Source organism: Staurois parvus, unplaced genomic scaffold (assembly GCF_062004578.1).
Source record: "Staurois parvus isolate SC_StPar_1 unplaced genomic scaffold, SC_StPar_1.0 ptg000011l, whole genome shotgun sequence".
Lineage (NCBI taxonomy): Eukaryota > Metazoa > Chordata > Amphibia > Anura > Ranidae > Staurois > Staurois parvus.
In genome coordinates this window covers 28,156,216-28,179,602 of record NW_028317807.1, presented here as the reverse complement: position 1 = coordinate 28,179,602, position 23,387 = coordinate 28,156,216, and the positions used below count along the sequence as shown (strand labels likewise).

At 43.2% G+C, this 23,387-nt stretch overlaps 1 protein-coding gene and 1 pseudogene across 20 annotated transcripts in view; both read right to left on the bottom strand.

The window, feature by feature from the left end:
* MAP2 (microtubule associated protein 2) overlaps positions 1-7,325 on the bottom strand; it is a 297,262-nt gene extending 289,937 nt beyond the window's left edge. For 18 of the 20 annotated variants that reach the window (XM_089671950.1, XM_089671989.1, XM_089671981.1 and 15 more), the window contains exon 1: positions 7,230-7,325. The gene's annotated coding sequence lies outside the window, so the exon portion shown is untranslated. The remainder of the gene's footprint in view (positions 1-7,229) is intronic. The other 2 variants (XM_089671965.1, XM_089671974.1) reach the window with 2 other exon arrangements.
* A 14,574-nt stretch (positions 7,326-21,899) lies between these two features.
* Positions 21,900-23,285, bottom strand: LOC149474134 (lamina-associated polypeptide 2, isoforms alpha/zeta-like; annotated as a pseudogene).
* Positions 23,286-23,387: the final 102 nt, after the last annotated feature.

The window sequence follows — 23,387 nt, the reverse complement described above, 5'->3', positions numbered from 1 at the left end:
CTTGTACTGCAAGGTCTGCTTTAATTTGTGTCTTTTATATCGGACTGCAGCTCAGCTTTAAAGCTATAAAAAATGTTTTTTTAAAAGTTAAATTGGACCTGTGTGGTTACCTCTACTGATTGCTATGTAACATCTGCAGGGCTGCTGGGGATGTTCAGTAGTCAGTAGTAGACTATGCCACATGAAATGAACAACATATGCACTAGATGGGCAACAATGAAATGACTCCCAAAACAGGAATTGTTTTACTGGTGGAGGCCACTGACATTTTTTTCCCTACTCATCTTTTCTGGCTGTTTTTCACTAGTTTTGCATTTGGCTAGGGTCAGTGTCATTACTGGTAGCATGAGGCGATACCTGGACCCTACAGAGGTTGCACAGGCAGTCCAACTCCTCCAGGATGGCACATCTATACGTACCATTGCCAGAAGGTTTGCTGTGTCTCCCAGCACAGTCTCAAGAGCATGGAGGAGATTCCAGGAGACAGGCAATTACTCTAGGAAAGCTGGACAGGGCCATAGAAGGTCCTTAACCCATCAGCAGGACCAGTATCTGCTCCTTTTTGCAAGAAGGGACAGGATGAACACTGACAGAGCCCTACAAAAAGACCTTTAGGGGGTCACTGGTTTGAATGTCTCTGACCAAACAATCAGCAACTTCATATGGGTGGCTTGAGGGCCCGACATCCTCTAGTGGGCCCTGTGCTCACTGCCCGGCACCATAGAGCTTGATTGGCATTTGCCACTGAACACCAGAATTGGCAGGACCGCTCCTGGCGCCCTGTGTTTTTCACAGATGAGAGCAGGTTCACCCTAAGCATATGTGACAGACGTGAAAGGGTCTGGAGAAGCCGTGGAGAATGTAATGCTACCTGTAACATTATTCAACATGACTGTTTTGGTGGTGGGTCAGTGATGGTCCCAGGAGGCATATCCATGGAGGGTCACACAGGCTAGACAATGACACCCTGACTGCCATTAGGTATCAGAATGAAATTATTGAACCCATTGTCAGACCCTACGCTTGTGCCGTGGGTCCTGGGTTCCTCCTGGTGCACGACAATGCCCGGCTCATGTGGCGAGCATATGCAGGCAGTTCCAGGAGGATGAAGCAATTGATACCACTGAATGGCCTCCATGCTCGCCTGACCTAAATCCAATAAAACACCTCTGGGATATCATGTTTCGGTTCATCCAATGCCGCCAGGTTGCACTTCAGACTGTCCAGGAGCTCAGTGATGCCCTGGTACAGATCTGGGATGAAATACCCCAGGACACCATCCGTCATGTCATTAGGAGCATGTCGTGACGTTGTCAGGCAATTATACAAGTACATAGGGGCCTTACAAACTACTGAGTACCATACTACTGCAACGAAATTGCAGCAAAATGGACTAGCCTGCTGCATCATTTTTCACTTTGATTTTTGGGCTGTCTTTGAATTCGGTCCTTTGTAGGTTGATAGTTTTCATTTCCATCAAAGGGTGGGGCATCCTTACGTTCCTAACACATTACCCAGTCCATATCAGTATAGATATCCAGCATGATATTTTTACCCCACTGAGATCTGATGTATTTTCAAAGTGTTCCTTTCATTTTTTTTGAGCAGTGTATATCAAGTCATTCGTTTGGCATCTACTCCATTCAAAAAGTGTCTTGTATTCTTTTCAATGGATACAAGGCGCTATGTGACTGGATAACGTGTAGAGAAGGGAGAAATGAACGTCATGTTGTACCATTGCTGCATGTTAGAGGTTCTGAGAGAGCAGCTTGTTATACTCACTGTAAAAGACAGGAAGTCACTGCAGCACCCCCTGGAAGATCACCATTCAGACTGTATCTATCTGGAACAAACTACCAATAACAATTTAAAGGGTAACTCCACTTTTGTGTGAAAAAAAATAATATAGCATATACATTTGCAACTCAAGTCATATTGTAATTGGTTATTAAAAAATTACCTTTCCTTTTCAATCTGCAGTGCTGTAATGTTCTGTAAAAGGCAATGCAATATGGCTACCTGGAGGTGTTCTGTACACAGATGGTGTATAGAATACCCCCTGAAAATGTCATTTCCTGCTTGAATGATTGGCTCACTGATTTTCCCAGAAGTCTGCCCTAAGATAAGTCAGATTTTTGCCATCCCCTGCAACAAAAATGTAATTTTTTGTGAGATACTCCTAATGGGCAAATCACATCTAAATGGATGAGATTTCTTGCCAATATCCTCATTAAAGCCCTGCAGGTGCAGCAGCTGATTGATAATTATAAAACCATTCCCATTCACTCTGCACATGGACACAGACAAACAACTATTTCTTCAGAATAACAAAAGGTAGGAATCTGCAACAAAGTTTGGTAAAATCCCTGCAATGTACATTAATCACCCAGATGGGATTTTTTTATTTCAAAAGTGGAGTTACTCTTCAACCATTCCTAGTACAGATGAGTTTGGGTAATGTCCAAACCTGGAAATTAGCTGTCAATGCTGGGCCAATGAGCTGTGGATGGGAGATTCCCTGACCCTGCACATACAGAAAAGGGAGGAATGCTCATGACATCATTGACCTAATATGGCCATATTAGATCAATGATGTTGCAAGCATCACCCCCTTCCTTTGTGTATGTCAACTGCATAGCAGAGAATCTCCCTCCTGGAGCTCATTGGCCCAGCAATGACAGCAAACTTCCGGGTTGGGACAAACTTTGGTTTGGACCGATCCCAAGCTCATCAGTAATCCCCTGCACATGTTACATAGCAAACATTAGAGGGTCCAACCTTTAAAATCAATTTTTCCTGGAGTTCAGCTTTAATAAATTCATAACCGCATTGTTAATTATATTTTATTATGTGAGTTCAGCTATAATTATAGACATGCACACTTTCCATCACACACCCACAGACGCGGTTTCATTCTTCACACAATTACTTTCGTACTCATTATTCCTCATTTCCTTATATTGTATTTCAACATTTTTAAAAGAAGCCTATATATCAACATGCAAATGCTGCACTTTTTAAGACACATATGTATGTATTGATGTGCAGGTATGCGTTCTCTTTCTGCATTTCTACCTTTAAACAGCCAGCAATAATATCTGTATTTTCAGTTCAGTAAACTGCATATGTGCTTTGTAAATTATATTTAATATTGATTTTATTAATTTAAAAGAAAATATTAATGTGAAAGAAAAAGTAGATTACAAAGGACAGCAGCATCCTTACAACTAATAGGAAAACTGGCACTAGGATTTTTCTTTCATCCCATTGTATGAGTTGTGTGTGGCTGCTGATCTTCAGTGAACTGTCATGCATAACTAATATCACAATGATGCTTTCTATGACTGGAACAAGGACCAAGAAGGCATCTCTCCAAGCAAGCAGTGTTCGTATTCTAGGACAGATATTTTATGCATCATTCCTCGCCCTTTGTTCCTTTTCATCCCCCACCTTCCTATTAATCCAGTAAACTGCCAGGCCAGACATTCTCTTGCTGTCATGACAAAGCAGAACTCCATGCCATATGAAAAAGCTGCATCTGACATATCAAAATCCTCAATGGCCTTCTGCATATTTCCCAGTTTATGGTTGCTGTAGTTAATATGCCATTATATTTAATGAATGTTAGCAATCTCTGATATAATATGGGATTGATCTTGTATCTACCCCACCCTATACATCTCAAAATGTATATGTAAGAAATAAGTACGTGGCAATACAGCATTTTTCATGCCTACATTATACACAACATGATCTGATAACACATACTTTTATTACTGTTTATTTAATGATGAATATGTATTTTAAAACATGGGATTAAATTAAACAAACAGTACTAGTGATGAATGAGTTTGAAACTCAGATGGACTTTTCAAATGTTTCAGTAACAACAATAACGTTTAATCAAATAGGATTGCACTGTATAATAAACATTCTTAAAAGTAACATTAGGATTATAGACATCAAGGCAGAGCAATATGCAATCATGACTATACGAGTGTTTTGTGCTGGTCGCATGTCTTTCTACAACAGGTGACCGAAACAATGGATTCTGCACATCAGTTATTAAGTGTGAAAGCAACGTCATTTAATGTAAAAATTAGGTATGTGTTCATATCTTTAGAAAAACCTTTTCAAGGATATTGCATTTCTGAACTGTTCATCATTAACCTCGCCCATACTGATTTGATCTAATTGAAATCTGGCACTGTGGTAAATAACTGGATAGATAGATGATGGATGGATCGATGGATGGGTAGATGAAATAATGGATGGATATAGATACATAGACAGACGGATGGAAAAAAGGATGGATGAATGGATGGATAGATGGATTGTTGAATGGGTAGATGAATGAATGGATGGGTATGGATAGATAGACAGACGGAAGGACTGGCAGACAAATGGATGGATGGATGGGTAGAAGAATGGATGAATGGGTGGAGAGATATAGATAGATAATAAAGCAGAAGTGCTTTGCAGCATGCTAAGTCATTTGTCACTGTCATACATGCCACACACGTTAAACTGGATCATTGGGTTCCACCCCCACACCTGCAGGGACCATTATAAAGGCAGGGCTGCATGCTACATGGGACTAGTTAGAAGCAGTCATGGATTAAGCTTAATTTTATTCTCTGAGCATGCGTCTTTTATTTTACCCACCCAGTGAGGGTGCTTCCTTCCTTTGTCTGCTGCTTGCTTTTCATCAAACAGCTGATCTGGAATATTCGTAGCATTGCACAGTGCCCTAAAGGACACCATTTAAACAGCAAAAACCCCTTATCTTAGATAGAAAAACCTCAATTTATAACATTTGGAAAATAAATATATTTCTTATGTTTTCTAAGAAAGGACACTTGCAACGTTTTTTACACTCTATCTCTAACACTGACTGGTCATAATCACAGGGGATAATAAAGAGTGCGATTATATTTAGATGTATTATAAATGACTCAATCTGCCTAATTCACAGGCAGATTGGAAATGCTAGCACCTGCAGTGCATCCCTTCCTGCATTTTCTCCGAACATCTGTGCTGCATTTTCTCCTCACTGTAAAATCAGACAAGTGGAAGTTACATGGATCACTAGGTTTTATATTCAGAGGCCTAATGAAAAGAGATGTGTTTTAAAAATAACCTCTGGCTTTATGTACTAATGGTAATAAATCTTTTAAAAAATGGTCTCTGGAGGGCAATTCGTCGTTTTGTGCTCTGGCACTCTGACAAAATACAGCTGATATTTAACAGCATCCCAAGCACAGTTTTAAATTAGAGAGGCAAGAAAAAAAAAAAAATTTGCAGAGAACTAGGGGCCTGCCATACTACGGAATAAATGCTGAAAAAATGTATAACTACCTTACCTCCTGCAATTTGAATTGACAAAGTGAACAGAATCCGTAATGCCTCTTGGTAAGTGCACCTGTCAATCCTTCATCAATGGCTCTCATTGCATCTTTTTACTATACTAATGAAACCCTCATCCATTCAGTGGCTACTACAGTAACCAGTATATGTGTCACTATAGTTGAGCGTAATGTATGGATTGGAGAAGAACTCATTACCTTTTACTGCACAATGCTGTATGAATATCTCTCAGATCTGTCAGTGTGTATCACTGCTGCACTGCAGGCATAATGCGCCCCAGGCTGGGGAGGATGTATAGATGCATTGCAGGGACAGCAAGCAACAAAAATATCTGTATGTGCACTATAGCAATTAATAGAGCCCATAGCTAGAGTGGCACACTCAGACAGACAAAAGTTTTGTGTCATTAGTCATATATCATGTCAACAGATTAAAAGCTACTGCAATGCAGACAACCAGTGTCCAGGGATTTGGAAACAATGGACAAATCACATACAGACTTGTAAAAGGACCACTAGGAACCTCCAGGTTTGTGATATGCCCACCTTTCACCAGGGAAAAAAAGGCCAATGCTTATTAACAGGTGGCTGCAATGCAATGCTACAGTCCTTTGTGAAAATAAAGATATTATGATCGTCCGTGGCTGCTGTTTGATACATAGGCGAGTTGCTGTCGGCTTTATTTTGAGCTGATCAGGACGATGGGCATCAGGGGTAAGGGGGTGGGGGGGGGAAGCTGTGGGTAACAAAAGAGTACAGCTGTCAGTTAGACGGGAGATGGAGAATGGAGGCTGTAGAGGGAGGCTGCACATTTGTAGAAAACAGGCATGTATAGCAGGTTCTGATGTAATTTACTGACACAACAGACACAGCTGTAACAGGGAAAATGGTGATGGGTATAGAGAAAAAACACATATATGTACCATATATACACATGGATGGGTGGCAGCAGCAGGAGTCTGAGCAATCATGTGATTGCTACAGCTTTCTGTTCATGAATGAAATGACGATCTTGATGTTAGCTCTAAGAAAGATATATATATATTATACTGCAAAAAATGATCTGTATATTAGAATACTGGAGAGAATGATCTGTATACAGTAATATAATACTGCAAAGAATGATCTGTATATTGTAGTACTGCAAAGAATGATCTGTATATTACAATACAGGAAAGAATGATCTGTATATTATAATACTGGAAAATATGATCTGTGTGTTATAATACAAGAAAGAATGATCTGTATATTGTAGTACTGCAAAGAATGATCTGTATATTACAATACAGGAAAGAATGATCTGTATATTATAATACTGGAAAATATGATCTGTGTATTATAGTACAAGAAAGAATGATCTGTATATTATATTACAAGAAAGAATGATCTGTATATCATAATACTGGAAAAATGATCTGTGTATTACAATACTGGAGAGAATGATCTGTATATTGTAGTACTGGAAAATATGATTTGTGTATTATAATACAGGAAAGAATGATCTGTATATTACAGTAATGGAAAACATGATCTGTGTATTATAATACAGGAAAGAATGATGTGTATATTATAGCAATGCAGAGCATGATGTGTACTATAATACTGCAGGTTGTGTACTAGAACAGTGTTGGACATTAGACACCTTGCTGTCATCAGGCTCCATTCACAAAGCCTTCACACAATAATAATACAGTTTATCTCCTCCATGTGTCTGTAATGATCACCTCTTCTTCCTGCACTCAGCTGCCACTGTCACTATATGCTGTAATGAGGTTCCTGATGACTGTGGTGGAGATATGTCTGTGATCCTCTGTGTGTGATCCTTCTCCCTCCCGGGATGTATGAAGAGAGGACTGTACTCACCGGACCGGTCTGTCACCAGCTGCACCATTCGGGATGCTTAGATCGCTTTGATCAGCTGCGGCTTGGTGAAGCCAGGGACGTCGCCAGCACCGCCCACTATTATCATAGCCACACCCTCTTTCCAGATATTCTAGCTGCGAGAAAGCGTCCCTGTCGACTGAAAACCCCTCCTACTTCCACCTTATGGGAGACGCCCATGAGCTTTAACCCCTTTGCGGCCATATCATGCTAAAATGTCATTATTGGCTTTCCAGTGTACTAAAGACCCCTAAAGATGTATGCTGTAGACTAACAATGTGGGACGTCCGATGTTGTATGTTGCATTATATCTTTGCAAATGTTTACACAATGTATATTTTCAGTAAACAATGGCTAAGGAATTACACTTCAGTATTTATAGTTGATGACTTTTATTTTTGAAGATCCTCTTTAACCAATTGCCTACCGGGTGCTTTCACCTCCTTCCTGCCCAGACCAATTTTCAGCTTTCAGTGCTCTCATACTTTGACAATTGCGCAGTCATGCAACACTGTAACCAAACTAAATTTTATCTTTTTTTTTGAGAGATAGCTTTCATTTAGTGGTATTTAATCACCACTGAGGTTTTTATTTTCTGCTAAACAAACAAAAAAATACATTTTGGGGAAAAAAGTTTTTCTTAGTTTCTGATAAAATTGTGTAAATAAGTAATTTTTCTCCTTCACTGATGTCTGCTGATGAGGCTGTACTGATGGATACTGATAGGCAGCACTGATAGATGGCACTGATGGGTAATGAAAGGCAGCACTGATGGGCACTGATATGTGACACTGATAGGTGGTACTGAAGGGCACTGATAGACAGCACTGACTAGCACTGAAAGGCAGCAGTGATGGGCACTGATATGTGACCCTGATAGGCGGCACTTAAGGGCACTGATAGACAGCACTGACTAGCACTGATAGGTGGCACTGATGGGTATGGATAGACTGCACTGATAAGGAGGCACTGATAGATGGCACTGATGGGCATTGCCAGGCATCACTGATGGGCACTGATGGGTACTGATAGGCAGCACCGATGGGCGCTGATAGGCGGCACTGACGGGCACTGATAGGCAGCACTGACAGGAACTGATAGGCAGCACTGACAGGTCGCACTGATGGGTACTGATAGACTGCACTGATGAGGAAGGTATCTCTTGTTTGTTGTATTGTTGGGTCAGTAGCCAGACCTGAACCTTGTAGCTCTCCCCATTGTGTCTTTTCCCCTATGTTGGCATTGTGTCCACAGTAGCACTTGCGTAGGCAGGGCAGAGTAGGACTGGCCATAGAGGGATTACTATGACCCAGTTGGCCAGCTTAAGCATGTATTGCAATATGTGTGAACTAAATATCCCTATTTACTGCAGAGTCTGCTTGAAAGGGTATATACCAGTGTGCAGAGGGTCCTTCAGAATTTCTTGCACTGATGAGGAGGCACTGATAAGCAGCATTGACTGTGTGACGGGAGTGACTTTGGGGGGTGGGGGGACCCCTGTCTCAGCTCCCCATATCCCTATTATGTTTAAGTCACCCTGTGCCTGTTAGGGGTACAGGGTGGAATGTTCTGATATTGTGTAGACATGTATAGGTGGGGGTTGATCATCGTTTACTGCCATGTGGTGCATCCCATTGTTCTATTGTATGTCTTGCTCAGGAGCAAACTCTTATGGGTTGTATGTGTCTATGTGTATTGGCTTGGTGGGGGGTGTTTCTGGCAGCCCTTCCCCCTGATGGGGTTGTCTTCTGATGTGTCTCTGGTTGCTAGATTTGGTTTGCCCCGCCCTGTGTCCATATGCAGGGAGGTGGGTTGTTCCCTTGAATGTGTATATATCTTGTATCTATGTTAAAATAAAGCAATATATCTCCTGGTTTCCTTCAAGTAAGGTGCTGTCTCCTCTTGTATGGTCAGCAGTGGTGTCTGTGGATCTGTGTTCGGACAGGGAGGCTAACAGAAATACCCTAGTGCAGTCGGGGTCCGGTTCTGTTACAGACTGGCACTAATAGGCAGCACTGACTGGCACTGATAGGTAGCACTGATGGGTACTGATAGACTGCACTGATGAGGAGGCACTGATAGGCAGCACTGATGGGCATTGACAGGCATCACTAATGGGCAGTGAAAAGTAGCTCCTATGGGCACTGTTATGTGGCATGATGAACACTGATATTTGGCTCTGATGGGCACTGATATCTGGCATTGATTGGCATTGATCTGCAGCAATGATGGGCACTGAAATGCAGCACTGATGTGGCTGGGCCCTGATTATCAGTGTAGCTGTCCCCTCTGAGGAATGCCGCTTACCGGCTCTCCTCTCCTCACATGCTGTCAGTATGAGGAGAGGACTGCCAATAAGCGGCATTTCCTCTTAACATGTGATCAGCTGTGATTGGACACAGCTGATCACATGGTAGAGCCTACGTTCTATATCGCGATCGGTGATCCGCTGTGTCCTAGGGACACAGTGCACCACCAATCACCCCTGAGGGGCGCACAAATGCAGCTAGAGTGGGAGGACGTCATATGACATCCTCCCAGGTGGTTAAAGCACAGCATTATTTGTCATATGTGTCCCCCTGGAGTAATTTCCCTTCACTTCCTGTCCCAAAAACATTACAGAAAATCCCTCCAAAAGAAGGGAATCCCTTGTTTTTACCAGGGTCACCAGAACTAGTGGACCCATTGGAGGATTTCCCTTCTATTCCTGTTCTGGTGACAACCCAGAACTTTGATTACAGTAAACATGACACATAGAGAGGTTAGTCTTCAGGGGCACAGACAGCAATTAAAACCTGACACGTTCTAATCCCTCTCCACTCTATCTAAAACCTAAAACAAAGTTTTGCTGTGGTTGGATTTCCCAATGGTCACATGATCGGGAGACCATACCATTGGTTACTGATCAAAAATCTTAACGGAGAGCTGTTGATGACAGCGTGAGTGTGATCTCAGCACACAACCTACTGCTCCCCTGAATGCATATGTGCGGCAGTTGGCCATAAAAGTGCAAATTACACAGGCAATTACCACAACAAGAGGTTAGGCTTTTTTCTGTTTTTTTCACCTGGTAATCTGGCCAGTAAGTTTGTTGCTTATTCTTGAACAGACCAAGCTGTCCAGGTAGAGGGTTGAGGCAAACCCTGTAATGCTGATAGGGGTGCTTAAAATGATGAGTTTTCATTCATTTATATAAAACCTTTGTCCTAAAAGGAAAAAAATACTGCTGTAACTGCTTAAAGTGTTACTAAAGTAGTGGCGTAACTAGAACCTTCAGGGCCCCGGTGCAAGAAACCATGAAGGGCCCATCTGACCCTTGGCTGAGGCCCTTCCAACCGAACCAGAAGGTGGAACGCTAGGGCCCGGTTGCAAGTGCAACCTTTGTGGCCCTGGTAGTTCCACCACTGGTGTCAGTAGTTATTTTTATTTTTGTTATTTTATTTTGTTATTATTTTTATTTTTTTACTTTTTTTACAATATTCTTTTTAATTAGTTTTACACTTTTTTTCTAGGAGCCTTGTTGGGGGGCTTTGGTGAGATATCAGGGATCTAAACAGACCTCTGATGTCCCACCTTTGAGACAGAGAAAGGAGATTGCGGACATAGCCCTCAATCTCCATCTCTGCAGCCTCAGCTGCACTGAATGAATGGATAGGAATAGCTCTGTACAGAACTTCCACTTCATTCACTTCATTCACAAACTGAAACATAGTAAGCACAGTATGGATCACTGACTCTCCATTGTGCAAAGGAAGAGGCCAGTAAATAACACATTTACTGTCCCCTTCCCGCTCTCCATCCTGGCAGATCTGACAGATCCCCCACAGCAGCTAGCAGGAGAGGGGAGGGGGTACCCAACAGAGTTGCGAGGGACAAGGGGGGAGTCCCGGAAAGAGCACGGGGTTCCAAAGAGCACAGAGGAGAGCAGGAAAGAGCACAGGGGCTGGAGAGCATGGGGGGGGGCAGGAAAGAGTACAGGAGCCAGAGAGCTTGGGGGGCTGGAGAGCACATGGGGACAGCAGAAAAAAAGATGGATAGGAGGAGCAGCGGTGGTGGCTGCTTATGGAGGAACTAATCTCTCCATGTTCCTCCTGCAGTCGCTGATTGCTGACTTCTCCTCTTCTCCCTCCCACAGACATTAAGTGGCTGCAGGAGGAACATGGAAAGATTGGTTCCTTTATATGCAGCTGGCCCCGCTGCTCTTCCTTTCCAGACGTACGGAGAAGGCCTCACGGGCTCCCTGCAGCATGGGGCCAGGTCGCAATTGCAACCCCTGTATGTACGCCCCTGTACTAAACTCATGACCCTGCATTCACTATATCCAGTATTCTACAGTACACAGAACATGGAAGTGCAATCATTTTAGTAAATATAAACTGTTAAATACCTTTTTTTACCAGCAGTATATGGCAGTCTTGTGAATTTTATCAGTGTCTGGCAGAGCACTGGTTAATCTTGTAGGAGGAGTTTTCATTCTCCTATGACTGTTCTATGAGGCTGCATAACCCCTGACCCTCTGCCTGGACAATGCTGATTGGCCCCGTGCTGATCACCCTCCCAAAAGAAAAAGTAAAAAACTCTCTAGCACTGCACACCATACAGACAATGTGCAGACTTGCCACTGCTGCTCTAACTATGGCAGATGGATTTGGGACAACAAAAGAAGGGGAGGATCAGAGAAGACGGGATCAAACACCCTTTTTACACAATGTGGAGGATTAACCCTTTAGGCTTCATAGTGAGTATAACAACCGTGCTTTACCGAATATACAGACTGATTTTACTATGTAGAACACTTTATAAATAGGTAAAAGGAGGTCAGCTATAATGTGTATGTAGCGCTACCCCCTTTAGAGCCACTGAATATTTTGGATTCCCTGTTCACTTCTGAGCCCTGGCCAGAGCACAACCCCTGCTGACACCATCATAATACCTTTGCCAGGTATCCTCCAGACTATAGCACACACAATAATCACACAGCGTTTGATGAACAGCAAATCAGTCTGTATTAAGAATGGATTAGCAGAGATATCTGTCCTCGGGCCCCTTCTCTTCTCCATCTACACCTCCTCCCTCGGCAAATTGATACACTCCCACGGCTTCAACTATCACCTCTAATGACACGCAAATTTACCTCTCCACCCCTCACCTCACCCTTTCAGTTTCCACCCGTATCTCCCACCTACTGAACGACATATCAGACTGGATGTCGCTCCATTTCCTCAAATTGAACCTTTCCAAAACCGAGCTCCTAATTTTCCCCCCAGCCTGCGCCTCCCCCCCCCCATCCTTTCCATCACGACCAACAACGCCACCATCAGTCCCACCCCGCAAGCCAAAGTCCTAGGTGTTACCCTAGACTCAAATCTGTCCTTCAAACCCCATGTCCAATCGTTGGCAAACTCATGCAGGCTTCACCTCCGCAACATCTCCAAAATAACCTAACCCCAGACACTACTAAACAACTCGTTCACTCCCTTATTATCTCACGCCTGAACTACTGCAACTCCCTTCTCACTGGCCTACCCCAACATAGGCTATCCCCACTCCAGTCTATCCTGAACTCTGCGGCCAGACTAATCCACCTTACCAACCCTCCACTGGCTTCCGATTGCCCAACGCATTAAATTCAAACTACTAACACTGACATACAAAGCCATTCATAACGCTGCCCCAAACTACCTCACCGACCTGATACCCAAATACCGCCCAACCCGTACTCTTCGCTCCTCACAAGACCTCCTACTTTCTAGCTCCCTGGTCTCCTCCTCCCACGCGCGACTGCAGGACTTCTCCAGGCATTCCCCCATCCTCTGGAACTCACTACCCCAATCTATCAGACTGTCACCTACCCTCCTCACCTTTAGGCACACCCTGAAAACCCATCTCTTCAAGGAAGCCTACCCCACCCTCACTTAACAGCCAATCTCCTCCACTCCTCCTACCACTTCATCCCCCACAGCCACTTCCTCCTGTGCCACTATCCCCCCCCTCCTAGATTGTAAGCTTGAAAGAGCAGGGCCCTCGAACCCCTCGTGTACTGTTTTGTTACTGTATTGTCTCATGTTCTGTCCCACACTATAATGTACAGCGCTGAGCAAACCTTTTGGTGCTATATAAATACTGTATAATAATAATAATATTATACACATGACGAATTAGAGACTGATATGCGCAAACGTGAATCATAAGGTAGAATACACAATAAAATATAGCACAGTACCACTTGAAATAGTCCCAATGGACCTCCAGGACTCAGAGTTTAATCAAAGCTCTCCTACGGAGGGAATTTTCCCCAAATGAGCAGAAAAGAAAAGAACAAGATTGTTAGGCTAGTTCGCTTGTGGGCTTCCAGTAACCAGAAACAGTGCTTAATTCTCTGAGGTTTTGGTAAGTGAAAGGTCCCATCAGGGGCGGACTGACCATTTGGAAACTCGAGCACTGCCTGAGGGCCCAGGGTCAGTAGGGGGTCCCATGAGATGCCCCTGGTACCTTTTTCATAGGCTTTTTTGAGTTTGGGCAAGGACACAGGGGCCCCATGATCCCCTATTGCCCCGGGCCCCATGAGTTGTCAGTCCGCCCCTGGGTCCCATACAGAACCTATCACACAATGTGGAATAAATTATTTAGTTTCTGTTATAAAAGTTTGTAAATAAGTGATTTTTCTCCTTCACTAATGTGTGCTAATGAGGCTGCACTGATGGGCACTGATAGGTGGCACTGATGAGGAGGCACTGGTAGATATCACTGATGGGCATTGACAGGCATCACTGATGGGCACTGAAAAGCAACACTCATATATGGCACTGATAGGCAGCACTGACTGGCACTGATAGGCGGCACTGACTGGCACTGATAGGCAGAACTGATTGGAACTGTTAGGCGGCACTGATAGGCGGCACTGATGCGCACTGATAGGTGACACTGACTGGCACTGATAGGTGGCACTGATTGGTAGCACTGATATGTGGCACTGATATGTGGCACTGATTGGCACTGATAGGTGGCGCTGACTGGCACTGGTAGACAGCTCAGATGGGCACTGATATGTGGCATTGATGTGGCACTGATGGGCATTGACAGGTGGCACTGATGGGGCTACACTGATCATCAGGGCACTGATCATCAGTGCCCTGATGATCAGTGTACATGTCTCCTCTGAGGAATGCCGATTACCGGATCTCCTCTATTCACGGGCTGTCAGCGTGAGGAGAGGACTGCTGATAACCTGCATTTACTTATTTACATGTGATCAGCTGTGATTGGACACATGACAGAGCTGACCTCATCAGCTCTTTCCACTAATCGATGATCCACTGTGTACCAGGGACACAGCGCACCACCGATTGCCATGCTGCATGCAGTAACTCTTAAGTCACTGAATATTAGCTCCTTAACCACTTGCCGACTGCCCACAGTACTTTTACTGCAGACAGGTGGTAGCTACAGGAACAGCATCCCCCCGCGACCACTGCGACAGTGGAATGCGGATCCCGGTAATCGGGATCCAGTGATCATGTGAATGCTATGCGATCACATGATCACAATGCTGACAAAAATCTGATTCATTAAAGGTTTGCTTTTGTTCCTGGAGAGTTGTTATTGGCCCACAGCTCTCACACAGTACATGGGCCAATCACAGCACACTGTACCATGTGACCAGCTGGAGCCAATCACAGATCACTCATGATCCCATTCACGACAGTTCAAAGCAAACATTACATTGCAGAGCAATAATCTTTATTGCTCCTGCAATGCAAAGTGTAAAAATAAAATCCCTGATCACCCCCCAGGGTAGCACAATGTAACATTGCATTACTTTGATAAAAGTATTTAAAAAAAACTGTAAAAAAAAGAAAAGAAAAATAATGTTAAAAAATAGAATGTTGAGAACATTTTTTTCAAGTTTTTTTTTAATAACTACTTGCCAACCATACCCTTACGTTGCTTTCTATTTCTGGGTGTGCATGCATATGCATGTGTCGCCTGCTGCCCTATGCTGGTCCAGGGAGAGAAGAGAACACACTCAGTAAAAGCACTATATTTTACACACAAGCATTAGATTAGCACATTTAACCCTTTTGATCGCCCCTATTAACCCTTTGATCACACTGTCACCCAGCCAGTACCCTTAGTACAGTGTCCTGCCACCTTTTACTGCTTTATAGGGCTCTCCCGTCCCAGCGGGGAACCTGAGAATGCAGCCAGCTGACCATAGAGCTGTTCGGAGACCGAAATAGCTCCAATCATCTCTATAGTCTAAGAAACCAGAAGCTATGAGCATTTCATCACTTTAGTTTCGCCGGATGGTGTGATCAAATGCTTTAATAGCAAAGGAGAGATCTATAGTCTAATAGACTCCAGAATTCTCAGAAAAGAGTACCTGTCACCGCCTTTTGCTATCACAGGGGATATTTACATTCCCTGTAATAACAATAAAAGTGATACAAAATTTGAAAGGGACAAAAGAAAAAATCAAGATAAATAATTTAAAAAAAATCAGCCCCTCCATTGTTCGCACGCAAAATCGAACGCAAGCGTCGGTCCAGTGTCAGTATGTAAACAGAGATTTCGCTATGCTTGTGAGGTAACACTGCAAACATCAGATTGAGGGCAGTAATTATAGCACTAGATCTCCTGTATAAATCTAAAGTGGTAACCTGTAAAGGCTATTAAAGCATCGCCTATGGATATTAAAAATTTACATAGTTTGTTACCGCTGCACAGACGTGCGCAATTTTAAAGCATGTCATATTTGGTAACATCCTCTTCTATATTTTATCAAACAATTGGTCAATATATTGTGTTTTTGTACATTAAATTAAAAACAGTGTATTTTTGAAAAAAAATTGTGTTTGAATTATAGCTGCGCAAATACTGTGTGACATACAAGAAAATTGAAATACCCACCATTTTATTTTCTGGGACCTATGCTTTAAAAATATATACAGTATATAATGTTTGGGGGTTCAAATACATTTCCTAGCAAAAAAAATCAGAAAAGTCTCCTAGCGGTTAAAAGAGTGGGTGATGTGTGGCTTAAGCTTCTAATGTTAGGCATAAAATTATAAAATTCCAGGATAGCAGAAGCACCCCCCCCCCCCACCCAATGACCCCTGTTAGGAAAGTAGACACTCCAAGGTATTTGCATGGTGAGTATTTTGCAGATCTCATTTGTTGCTGCATGTTTTTGGAAAGTGAAGAGAGAAAACAAAAAAGCATTTTTCTTCTCTTTTTTTCTTTTTCAAAACCCTGTGGCAAAAATGGTATCTGAATAAAACTCACCATGCCTCTTATCAAATTACTTGGGTTGTCTACTTTCCAAAAAGGAGTAATTTGGGGAGAGTGTTTGTACTATCCTGGCATTTTAGGGCCTCTGAAACGGTGATAGGTAGTGAGGAAGTGACTTATAGTAAGGTAATATGCCCTTTTAAATCTTGAAGGTGATCATTGGATTTTGAGGGCTTGTATGTGGCTAGGCTGCCAAAAAGTCTCTCACATATGGTATCCCCCTACTTGAGAGAAGTAAGCAGAATGTGTTTTGGGGTCTACATATACCCATGGCATGTGTGAGCAATATATCATTTAAGTGACAACTTTGTGTAAAACAAAAAAAAATGTAATTTCCAAAAAATGTTGGCAAAAAATAATCTTCCATGGACTCAGCATGCCTCTCAGCAAATTCCTTGGGGTATCTACTTTCCAAAAATGAGTGATTTGGGAGGGGTTTGTACTATCCTGACATTTTAGCACCCAAGAAATGTGATAGGCAGTCAGAAAGTAAAACCTGCATAAATTCAAATATATATACTATAGTTTATAGACTCTATAACTTTCATACAAACTAATTAATATACATGTATTGAGAATTTTTTGTACCAAAGACGTGGCAGAATACATTTTGGCCTAAATTTATGACAAAATTTGAGTTTATTGGATATTTTGTATAACATAAAGTAGAAAATTATGTTTTTTCTACATTTTTTTTGTTTGTTTATATCACAAAAAAATAAAAATCCCAGTGATGATAAAAAAACACCGAAAAAAGCTCTATTTGTATAAAAAAGGTCATAAATTTTGTTTGGGTACAGCATTGCAGGATGTTATCATGTCATAAAAGTGTATTGAATCTTTCAAATCTCAGTGGATTCCAACGGAATCATGAATTATTTTGTTCCCCCTTTTTTTGTTTTCTTCACACTGTTGTCCAACCCTAACATCTATTTAAAAAAAAAAAATTTCTCCAGATTTCCATATTTTCCAGTTACTAGAATTTCAGACCATATTAAGTCTGCTCATGCCCTTTCCTTTTGTCATCATCACCCTGCTGCTTGTAATCAAGAGTAGTCATTTAGGGAAAGAGAAGTCTGGTCCTATATGTCCTATGGTCTCTAAGCAGCTGTAGAAGGACCTGCAAGAGCATCCGTGCCATTGGATCTCCCAGGACTCTTGAACTCTTGTTTCGGCTGTCTTGGCTGCAAAGGCACTGCATCCCCCATCTTTGGGAAAGGAGGACCACAACGTAGGACACTACACATGAATGTTGTAAATTGATGTATATGTATTTTTTTTATTTGCTTCTTCACAACATTTCATCACTATGAAGGGATTTTGATTTATATGTTCTTTTGTGGACGTGAGTCCATTCCAAACAGCCAGGGAGGTGACTACGTAAGTGTGTTTGCACAGTAGATTCAAATTTTGTGTTGTGGGAACTCCTTCACTAATGTCTACGTGGGAATTCCCAGCTCCACCCAGTTGGCATAGCTATTACAAGTTGATGTTATTGCATACGTTTTCCCACATAACCACTACACCAAGACTTCAGCCTGGAGTTGACAAGGGCCAGGAATTGATGTGAAATGGTGTGATCTTAAATTTGAAAAATGGGGAAATTTCAATAGTCCCCCCAACCTTCCACAGCCAGCCCCTAATATCATCTCCCCTACACCCTTATTATAGTGTTAATACCTGGCTGCATCATCGATTTATTACAGCAGGGATAATTTGCATGGCTCCATTTATTGTATTCACACCAGTGCCTGCCCTGAGCTTACAATCTAAGGAATCTTGTGTACATACACATACCAGGACCATTTAGACAGGAGCCAATTAAACGAGCAGCATATCCTTTGGGGTGTGGGAGGAAACCCATGCATTAGTTTCTTTTACTTTCATGTTTGGTGTGTTTGGTACACAGGACAAATGAAGAGGGTGGATCTCCCTACCTGGGACACAGACAGCAATAAAAACTGGCAGAGGTTCTAATCCCTCTCCACTCTATCCAAAACTTTAAAAAAAAAAGCATTTTTGAGACCTCATGCACTCTGGCCATTTTTATTGCTGCTCCTAGGGGTGTATGTCAGTGTGTTTTGTTTTGTTTTTTCTACCTCTAACCCCTGCCTGTTAGCCTGTGTGTCAATGCACACATAAGTTTTAGAGGACAAAAAAATAGGAAATTGTACCATACTTACAGTAATTTTCCTTTCCTGGTGCCTAGCCATGGCAGCATACCTGTGATAAGCTCTGCCTTAGACTCCTCCCTCAGGACCAGTGAATATATAAAAAGAAAGGATTAAGGTACCCCCAGAATTCTCTGTAATATTGAGCGGAATTGTATGCTGCTATGGATAGGCACCAGGAAAGGAAAATTACAGTAAGTATGGTACAATTTTCTGTTTTCCTGGTGCCTCCATGGCAGTATACCTGTGATAAATAACTAGCAAAAATGGGTGGGATCATGCTTAGAAAAACATTTTATTCAAAAGGTAGGAGGATTATCATTTTGAACAGGCAATGGCCATCCTGATAGCTTGTCTGCTGAACTCCACAGATGAGAGAGTCTCTGGGTCCACTCTGTAGTGTCTCCTAAATGTGTGCTGGGGTGACCATGTAGATGCTCTCTATTTGCCCTGGCTGCCCATGACAGACCTGGCCGAATGTGCCCTGATTGAAGCGGGGGGTTCCAAACCCCTGGCCCTGTACGCCTTATGAATTAACTTGACTATCCATGAAGCAATTGTTCTTAATGAAGCCTCCTTTCCCTTGTTTTTGTCCCAAGGGATGATAAATAGATTAGACGAATCCCTAAAGGATGCTGTAGCTTGAAGGTAACGCCTTAACACACTGGCAATGTTGAGCTCATGGAGGGTACCGGAAAAGGTTGGCAGAGCCCATGGTTCAGAAATGTTGGAAAATGAAGAGACCTTCGGAACAAATCCACGCAGTTTGCCCTATTTGGGTAGAAAGTAATGTGGTCCTCTTCCGCACCTAGGTCTTAAAGTTCTGACACTTTTACCAGATGATACTGCTGTTAGAAAAGCCACTTTTAGAGTCAGATTCCACAAAGAAACTTATTCAGAGGGAGAAAAGGGTTGGCTGGATAAAGCCTCTAGAACTACAGACACATCCCTGGTGGGAAAAGCTCTTTTGATGGGTGCATTTATCTTCTTAACGCCTTTGAAGAATTGGACCATAAGCAAATCTTCGGCCCACCTCTTGTATGTTGCCGTCAAGATTGCTGCCACCTGCACCTTTAAGGTGCTCAGGCCTAAACCTAGGTTAAGGTTAACCTAGGTTAAGGCCTGCCTGGAGGAGGTCCAAAAGCTGAGAAATGGAGGGCAGATCTGGATTGAAGTTCCTGCTAGCTGAAAAGGCCTTAAACTTGTTCCAAATCTTGTCATACATATTAATTGTAGAGGGTTTTCTGGCTTTGAGTAGAGTCTAAATAACCTCCGAAGAACATCCTAGGGCCTGGAAGCTCTGCCTTTCAATAACCAAATTTGTGAGGATTCAGATATGTGTGTTGATTCTGACACAGAAGAAAAGGTATGAGTGGGAATTTTAACGGTGACCAAAAGCTGAGAAACACAGCTACAGGAAACCATGGATGTCTCGGCCAGTACGGTAGGACTGCTATCACTGTTGTGACTTCCGTCAGAAGTCTCAAAAGGAACTTTGAAATAAGAGGCCGGGAGAATGCATAGGCCAGGTTGCATGTCCACGGACTCAAGAGGGCATCTATTGCTTCTGCCTGGGGGTGAGGCAGGCGTGAAATGAACCTCGGCACCTTGGAGTTGTCTTCCGTAGCAAAGTGATCCACATCCGGAAGACCCCACAGATTCACAATGTATGAAACTGCCGCCCTGTTGTCCGTCAGAAGTCTCAAAAGGAACTTTGAAATAAGAGGCCGGGAGAATGCATAGGCCAGGTTGCATGTCCACGGACTCAAGAGGGCATCTATTGCTTCTGCCTGGGGGTGAGGCAGGCGTGAAATGAACCTCGGCACCTTGGAGTTGTCTTCCGTAGCAAAGTGATCCACATCCGGAAGACCCCACAGATTCACAATGTATGAAACTGCCGCCCTGTTGTCCACTCGGAGAAGGACTGCCTTGCATCTGATTTGAAACTCAAGGGCTATCAGAGCAAGAAAAGCTACTCAAATTTCCAGAATATTTGAGATGATTCTTGTTGCATGAAAAGCCCATGTTCCTTAAACTAACACTTGGTCGCAGTGTGCCCCCCAGCCGATCGCACTGGCATCTGTGGCAACTATGGTCCAGGAGAGATACCCCAATGGATGCGATCTTATAAGAATAAGAATTTCTCTCTTTGTCCACCAGTCTCCTGTGCATTAGACTTGTCAAACGTATGGGCTGGGATAGGTAAAATGTGTTCCATTGTCTTAGAAATTCTGATTGAAAGTGCATCAGGTGCCAATGGGTCCATGGAACCGTTGGGATACATGCTGACATCACCCTTATCAGATTTAGGCAGCTCGAGGCTGTCAGGTGGGACCGTGTCCTCACTTTCTTCATCTTTCGAATGATGGCTGTCATTTTCTGAGGGGGAAGGGACACTGACCCCTCGGAAGTGTCGAACAGGGCGCCTAGATAAATCATTTGCTGTGTTGGGATAAGTTGACTTTTTGTTTGATTTATCACCCATCCGAACTCTGATAGTGTGGAAATCAGAACTTCCCTGTGTTCTGTTAGTTGGGCTGGATTCTTTGCTAGTAGTAGGACATCGTTCAGGTAGTGATATACCCTGAGCCCAAACTCCCATAGTAGGGCTAGGACTGCAATCAATACTTTCGTGAAGACTCTGGGAGAAGTACATAGACTGAAGGTCAAACTCTGGAATTGCAGATGAATCTGGCCGACTGCAAACCTCAGATATTTCCAAAATGGCGGGAGTATGGGTATATGTAAATATGGGTCTTGAAGGTCCACTGACAGCATCCAGTCCCCAGGTTGAATGGCGTGGATAATAGTCTGCAGTGATTCCATCTTGAAGCTTTCCAAGAGTATGTAGTGGTTTATGTTCTTGAGGTCTATTACGAGTCTCCAATGGCCATTCCTTTTGGGTACCAGAAAAAGGTTGGAGTAAAAACCTGAAAACCTCTCAGATGGAGGGACCAGTATTACCGCCTGTTGTGCCTGTAGGGAATGCAGAAACTGAAGAAGTGCCTCTCTCTTCTGAGGAAACTCTGATATTCTCATGGGGGTGAAGAAGTCACGAGGTGGCCGGTCTGCGAATGCTCAAAGTGTCCAAACTGAAGAGACCACCCAGGGATCCTAGCATCTTTGCATCCAAACCTTGGCAAAATGCCTCAGTCTGGCTCCTACTGGGAATACCTGGGCTGGCCTGGCATCAAAAGGACTTGAGAGTGTCCTGCAGATTAAGCAGAGCCTTTTGTTTGTGGGTCCTCAAAAAAGTTGATTGTGTGCTTCTCCAGGCCTTCCTTGACTCTCTGGCCTGTCTGAACTGCCTGTAATTCTTGCTCCTGAACTGCTGAAATCATGAAGTAAATCCCCTGGTATGTCTAGCTCAACTGTCTTGGGGCAACAGGCCTGATTTTCCTCCTGTAATACAGGAAATGGCCTTTTCCAGCCTCTCCCCAAACAGTGCTTTACCATCAAAATGGATTTTACACCAATTTTGTTTTGATGCCATGTTGGCCACCCACGGCTTAAACCATAAGGCCCGCCTTGCCATTACGGCATGCAGCATTGATCTTGTAGAAGATCTTACTGTATCGATATGTGCTTGACCAATGAAGTCAGCCAAGAGCTTAAGCTCATCCAAAGCCTTGACTATGTCTTCCTTGGGAACTCCCTGCTGGATAGCCACCTCTATGTTGTCTGTCCATACCTGCAAAGCATTGGAGACAGATGTCAATGCAATTGCTGGCTTGCAGGCATTTCCAGCCATCTGATAGGCCCTGTTTAGGTCAAGATCTATACATCTGTCTAGGGAATCTTTAAATAGGTTGAGTCATCCATAGGCAATGTTATGTTTTTTGCTAAGCAGACCACCACTGCATCCAGTATCGGTGGACCATCCAACACTCTGGAGTCTGCTTCTGAAAGCGGATATTGCTTTCCCAGGTGACTGAGAGAAAATCCTTTCTCTGTCCTCTTCCATTCCCCTTCTATGACGTCCCTGGTTTCATCCATCAGAGGAAAGAAGGTGATTCGCTTTTTAAGAAATGGGAAGTAACTCTTTGGTTTTCTTGCTGGGGAATCAGTTTCTTCCCAACCAATGGCAGGCTTGACTGCCTGGACATAAGGCTGAACCAGGGAAAAGCTAAACCTGAAGGATTAGCTGCTACAAGTTCTGTGAGTGAATCTTTGACCACTTTTTTTAGTAGGTCCGCAACCTACTGGCTCTCTGCACCTCTTTCCACTGCATAATCCCTGAAACAGTCTCTGCAGACTAGCTTGCCCGGTAGAGAGGTGGCTTCACATGCCTGGCATTTTTGAGAACTAGGGCTTGGGGCACATGAGGATCATTGTCTTTTGGCAGAAGAACATGCCCCAGTCAAATTGTATCTATAACTGGAAGATCGAGCTTGAATCGGGCTGCCCTCGTTGGATTCCTCACAGTGCCTGGATGTCCTCTTGGACCTCTTCTGGCGCACAGGAATGAAATACATAAATGTACCAGCATAAGCACACTCTTTTTTTTTATTTACCCAACTGGAGGCCCTTACCTTTGAAGTAGAGGAGCGTCTTGCTCAGGCGGTGAACGGCTCATCTTAAGCAAAGGGTAGAAAGAGCAGCTATAAGTCAGGAAGAGTATTTAGATTACTACGTTTTGCCCTCCCCCCATTTTTTGGGGAGGGGAAATAGGAAACAA